The sequence below is a fragment of the Arachis stenosperma genome, chromosome 1 (genome assembly GCF_014773155.1).
Source record: "Arachis stenosperma cultivar V10309 chromosome 1, arast.V10309.gnm1.PFL2, whole genome shotgun sequence".
Taxonomy (NCBI): Eukaryota; Viridiplantae; Streptophyta; class Magnoliopsida; order Fabales; family Fabaceae; genus Arachis; species Arachis stenosperma.
This window is the reverse complement of record NC_080377.1, coordinates 113725882-113731826: the sequence shown is the minus strand read 5'-3', so window position 1 is coordinate 113731826 and position 5945 is coordinate 113725882. Positions and strand designations below refer to the sequence as shown.

Genomic DNA, 5945 nt, shown 5'->3' with positions numbered 1-5945 from the left:
ATAAGCTTGCCATGGAAAGGAGGAAGAAGGATTGGATGAAGACAGTAGGAAAGCAGAGAGACGGAAGGGACACAGCATCTTCATGCGCTTATCTGAAATTCCCACCAATGAATTACATAAGTATCTCTATCTTTATCTTTATGTTTTATTCGTATATCACCATATCCATTTGAGTTTGCCTGACTAAGATTTACAAGATGACCATAGCTTGCTTCATACCAACAATCTCCGTGGGATCGACCCTTACTCGCGTAAGGTTTATTACTTGGATGACCCAGTACACTTGCTGGTTAGTTGTGTGAAGTTGTGTTTATGCCATGGTATTGAACACCAAGTTTTTGGGGTTCATTACCGGGGATTATGAGAGTTGTGAAAAGTATTGTTCACAATTTCGCGCACCAAGTTTTTGGCGCCGTTGCCGGGGATTGTTTTGTGTTTGGACAACTGACGGTTCATCTTGTTGCTTAGATTAGGTATTTTTCTTCAAAGTTCTTAAGAATGAATTCTAGTGTTTCAAGGTTATGTTCTTATCATCACCAAAGCTGATTGATTCTCATCAATTTAGCTCTTGAATGCAATGTCCTGCTGAAGCTTGGCTAGCCATGTCTAATTCCTTTAGACTGTAGCTTTAGACTAACATTGCATGATTCCTGGAATTCTCATTAAGAATTTTGATACCTTTATTTTCTTTTCCACTTAATTTTCGAAAAATCCCAAAAAAAAATTACAAAATCATAAAAAAAAACAAAAAAAAATTTTATGTTTCTTGTTAAGTCTAGTGTCTCATTTTAAGTTTGGTGTCAATTGCATGTTTCTGTTCTTCTTGCATTTTTCGAATTCATGCATGTGTCTTCATTAATCTTCAAGATGTTCTTGATGACTTCCTTGCTCTGATCTTTGAATTCTCTTGACTTGAGTGTTTTGTTGTTTCTCATGTGCATTCTCATGCTGTTAGTGTCCGTAGCATACAAACTGCTAAGTTTGGTGTCTTGCATGCATTGTTATTTGATTTTAATTGAATTTTGATTATTCCTCATTATTAAGAATCCAAAAATATTTTTAATTTATGTCTTTTCAAGTCAATAATACAGAGAATTGAAGATTCAGAATATACAGCAGAGGAATTATACAGAAAAAGCTGGGCATTCAAAACGCCCAGTGAAGAAGGACAGACTGGCGTTTAAACGCCAGCCAGGGTGCCTGGTTGGGCGTTTAACGCCCAAAAAGGTAGTGCATTGGGCGTTAAACGCCAGAATGTGCACCATTCTGGGCGTTTAACACCAGGATGGCACAAGAGGGAGGATTTTGTTTTCGAATCAATTTTTTTCAAGTTTTCAAAGTTTTTTTTTAAATCAAATCTTTTTCAAATCATATCTTTTCAATCAAACCTTTTTCAAAATCAATTTCTTTCCTTTTTCAAAGATACTTGCTAACAATTAATGATTTGATTGAACATTTTAAGTATGTTGCCTTTTCTGTTGAGAAAGGTTTAATGTTTGAATCATATCTTTTCTTGTTAGCCAAGTCATTAATTTTAAAATCAAATCTTTTTAAAATTGTTTTCAAATCATATCTTTTCCAACATATCTTTTTAAAAGCATAACTTTTCAATCATATCTTTTTAATCACATCTTTTTCAAAATAGTTTTTAATCATATCTTTTTGATTTCTAATTTCAAAATCTTTTTCAAAAATTACTTGATTTCTTTCCCACTCTTGATTTTCGAAAATCAATTAAAGTTCTTTTAAAATGTTTTCAAAATCTTTCACTTAATTTTCGAAAATTTCTTCCTCTCTTCTCACATCCTTCTATTAATGGAGTACCACTCCTTCTCAATGCACAATTCGAACTCTATCTTACTAAGTTCGAATTCTTCTACCTCTTCCTTCTAATTTTCTTTTCCTCTGACACTTCAAGGAATCTCTATACTGTGACATAGAGGATTCCATATTTTCTTGTTCTCTTCTTTTTCATATGAGCAGGAACAAAGATAAAGGCATTCTTGTTGAAGCTGACCCTGAACCTGAAAGGACCTTGAAGCGAAAGCTAAGAGAAGCTAAGGCACAACTCTCTGTAGAGGACCTAACAGAAATCTTCAAAGAAGAAGGACCCATGGCAGCCGAAAACAACAACAATGCCAACAATGCAAGGAAGGTGCTGGGTGACTTTACTGCACCTACTCCCAACTTCTATGGGAGAAGCATCTCTATCCCTGCCATTGGAGCAAACAACTTTGAGCTTAAGCCTCAATTAGTTTCTCTAATGCAACAGAATTGCAAGTTCCATGGACTTCCATTGGAAGATCCTCATCAGTTCTTAGCTGAATTCTTGCAAATCTGTGACACTGTCAAGACTAATGGGGTTGACCCTGAGGTCTACAGACTTATGCTATTCCCTTTTGCTGTAAGAGACAGAGCTATGACATGGTTGGACTCACAACCTAAAGAAAGCCTGGACTCATGGGAAAAGCTAGTCAATGCCTTCTTGGCAAAGTTCTTTCCACCTCAAAAATTGAGTAAGCTTAGAGTGGAAGTCCAAACCTTCAGACAGAAGGATGGAGAATCCCTCTATGAAGCTTGGGAAAGATACAAACAATTGATCAGAAAATGTCCTTCTGACATGCTTTCTGAATGGAGCATCATAGGTATTTTCTATGATGGTCTCTCTGAACTATTCAAGATGTCTTTGGATAGCTCTGCTGGAGGATCTCTTCATCTGAAGAAGACGCCTACAGAAGCTCAAGAACTAATTGAAATGGTTGCAAATAACCAATTCATGTACACTTCTGAAAGGAATCCTGTGAACAATGGGACTAATCAGAAGAAATGAGTTCTTGAGATTGATACTCTGAATGCCATTCTGGCTCAGAACAAGATATTGACTCAACAAGTCAATTTGATTTCTCAAAGTCTGTCTGGAATGCAAAATGCACCAAGCAGTACTAAGGATGCTTCATCTGAAGAAGAAGCCTATGATCCTGAGAACCCTTCAATGGAAGAGGTGAATTACCTAGGAGAACCCTATGGAAACACCTATAATTCTTCATGGAGAAATCATCCAAATTTCTCATGGAAGGATCAACAGAGACCTCAACAAGGTTTCAACAACAATAATGGTGGAAGAAACAGGTTTAGCAATGGCAAGCCTTTTCCATCATCTTCTCAGCAACAGACAGAGAATTCTAAGCAGAATCACTCTGACTTAGCAACCATGGTCTCTGATCTAATCAAAACCACTCAAAGTTTCATGACTGAAACAAGGTCCTCCATTAGGAATCTGGAGGCACAAGTGGGACAGCTGAGAAAGAAAATTACTGAACTCCCTCCTAGTACTCTTCCAAGCAATACAGAAGAAAATCCAAAAGGAGAGTGCAAGGCCATCAACATGGCCGAATTTGGAGAGGAAGGAGAGGAAGTGAACGCCACTGAGGAAGACCTCAATGGGCGTGCACTAGCCTCCAATGAGTTCCCTAATGAGGAACCATGGGAATCTGAGGCTCAAAATGAGACCATAGAGATTCCATTGGACTTACTTCTGCCTTTCATGAGCTCTGATGAGTATTCCTCCTCTGAAGTGGATGAGTATGTCACTGAAGAGCAAGTTGCTAAATATATTGGAGCAATCATGAAGCTAAATGATAAGTTATTTGGAAATGAGACTTGGGAGAACAAACCTCCTTTGCTCACCAAAGAACTGGATGACTTGTCTAGGCAGAAATTACCTCAAAAGAGACAAGACCCTGGGAAGTTTTCACTACCCTGTACCATAGGCACCATGACCTTCAAGAAGGCTCTGTGTGACTTAGAGTCAAGTGTAAACCTCATGCCTCTCTCTGTAATGGAGAAGCTAGGGATCTTTGAGGTACAAGCTGCAAGAATCTCACTAAAGATGGCAGACAATTCAAGAAAACAAGCTTATAGACTTGTAGAGGATGTTCTGGTAAAGATTGAAGACCATTACATCCCTGCTGATTTCATAGTCCTAGAGACTGGGAAGTGCATGGATGAATCTATCATCCTTGGCAGACCCTTCCTAGCCACAGCAAAGGCTGTGATTGATGTTGATGGAGGTGAACTGATCATTCAAGTGAATGAAGAATCCTTTGTGTTTAAGGCTCAAAGATATCCCTCTGTCACCATGGAGAGGAAGCATGAAGAGCTTCTCTCAAATCAGAGTCAAACAGAGGCCCCACAGTCAAACTCTAAGTTTGGTGTTGGGAGGCCACAACCAAACTCTAAGTTTGGTGTTGAACCCCCACATTCAAACTCTAAGTTTGGTGTTGGGAGGTTCCAACATTGCTCTGAGAAAATGTGAGGCTCCATGAGAGCCCTCTGTCAAGCTATTGACATTAAAGAAGCGCTTGTTGGGAGGCAACCCAATGTCACATTTTATCTATTTTTCTTTGTTATTTTATGTTTTCTGTAGGTTGATGATCATGAGAAGTCACAAAATCAATTGAAAAAGCAAAAACAGAATGAAAAACAGGAAGAAAAACAGCACACCCTTGAGGAAGAACCTACTGGCGTTTAAACGCCAGTAAGGCTAGCAGATGGGCGTTTAACGTCCAGTCTGGCACCATTCTGGGCGTTTAACGCCAGAAAGGGGCACCAGACTGGCGTTAAACACCAGGAAAGGGCAAGAACCTGGCGTTAAACGCCAGAAATGGGCACCAGCCCGGCGTTTAACGCCAGAATTGGCTCAAAACGCATTTTTGCATGCCATTTGGTGCAGGGATGACTTTTCCTTGACACCTCAGGATCTGTGGACCCCACAGGATCCCCACCAACCCCACCACTCTCTCTCTTCTTCACCCATTCACCAATCACCTCAACACCTCTTCCCCCAAAATCCTTCACCTATCAAATCCCATCTTTCTCTTCACCACTCACATCCATCCTTCAAAAAACCCCACCTACCTCACCTTCAAATTCAAACCACGTTCCCTCCCAAACTCACCCTCCCATAGCCGAACCATGACCCTTCCCCTCACACCTATATAAACCCATCTTCACTCCTTCATTTTCACACACCCTAAACACCACTTCTCCCCCTTTTTGGCCGAACACAAAGCCATTCCCTTCTTCCTCATTTCTTCTTCTTCTACCCTCTTCTTTCTTCTTTTGCTCGAGGACGAGCAAAGCTTTTAAGTTTGGTGTGGTAAAAGCAGTGCTTTTTGTTTTTCCATAACCATTTATGGCATCTAAGGCCGGAGAAACCTCTAGAAAGAGGAAAGGAAAGGCAAAAGCTTCCACCTCCGAGTCATGGGAGATGGAGAGATTCATCTCAAGGGTGCATCAAGACCACTTCTATGAAGTTGTGTCCATGAAGAAGGGTCAACTTTGATCAAAGGTTGGACCAAGTCCTCACAGACATTTGTGAAGAGGGCGCTCAATGGAAGAGAGATTCAAGAGGAAAGCCGGTTCAACTGAGAAGGCATGACCTCAAGCCCATCACTAAGAAAAGGATGGAGCAAACAAGAGACCCTACTCATCATGAAATCCCTGAGATACCTCAAGGGATGCACTTTCCTCCACAAAACTATTGGGAGCAAATTAACACCTCCCTAGGAGAATTGAGTTCCAACATGGGACAACTAAAGGTGGAGCACCAAGAACATTCTATCCTCCTCCATGAAATTAGAGAAGATCAAAGAATCATGAGAGAGGAGCAACAAAGGCAAGGAAGAGACATTGAGGAGCTCAATCACTCCATAAGACCTTCAAGAGGAAGAACAAGCCGCCATCACTAAGGTGGACCCGTTCTTTAATCTCCTTATTCTTCATTTTTCTGTTTTTCGAAAATTTATGCTTATGTTTGTCCATGTTTGTGTCTTATGATCATTAGTGTCTTAGTGTCTATGCCTTAAAGTTATGAATGTCCTATGAATCCATCACCTTTCTTGAATGAAAACTGTTTTTATTACAAAAGAACAAGAAGTACAGGA

At 39.9% G+C, this 5945-nt stretch overlaps 1 non-coding gene across 1 annotated transcript; it reads right to left on the bottom strand.

The window, feature by feature from the left end:
- Window positions 1–2518: 2518 nt before the first annotated feature.
- On the bottom strand, window positions 2519–2626 carry LOC130956239 (small nucleolar RNA R71). Its single transcript, XR_009077045.1, has one exon. It is a non-coding gene; the product is annotated as a small nucleolar RNA R71 (small nucleolar RNA).
- Between the last annotated feature and the right edge of the window lie 3319 nt (window positions 2627–5945).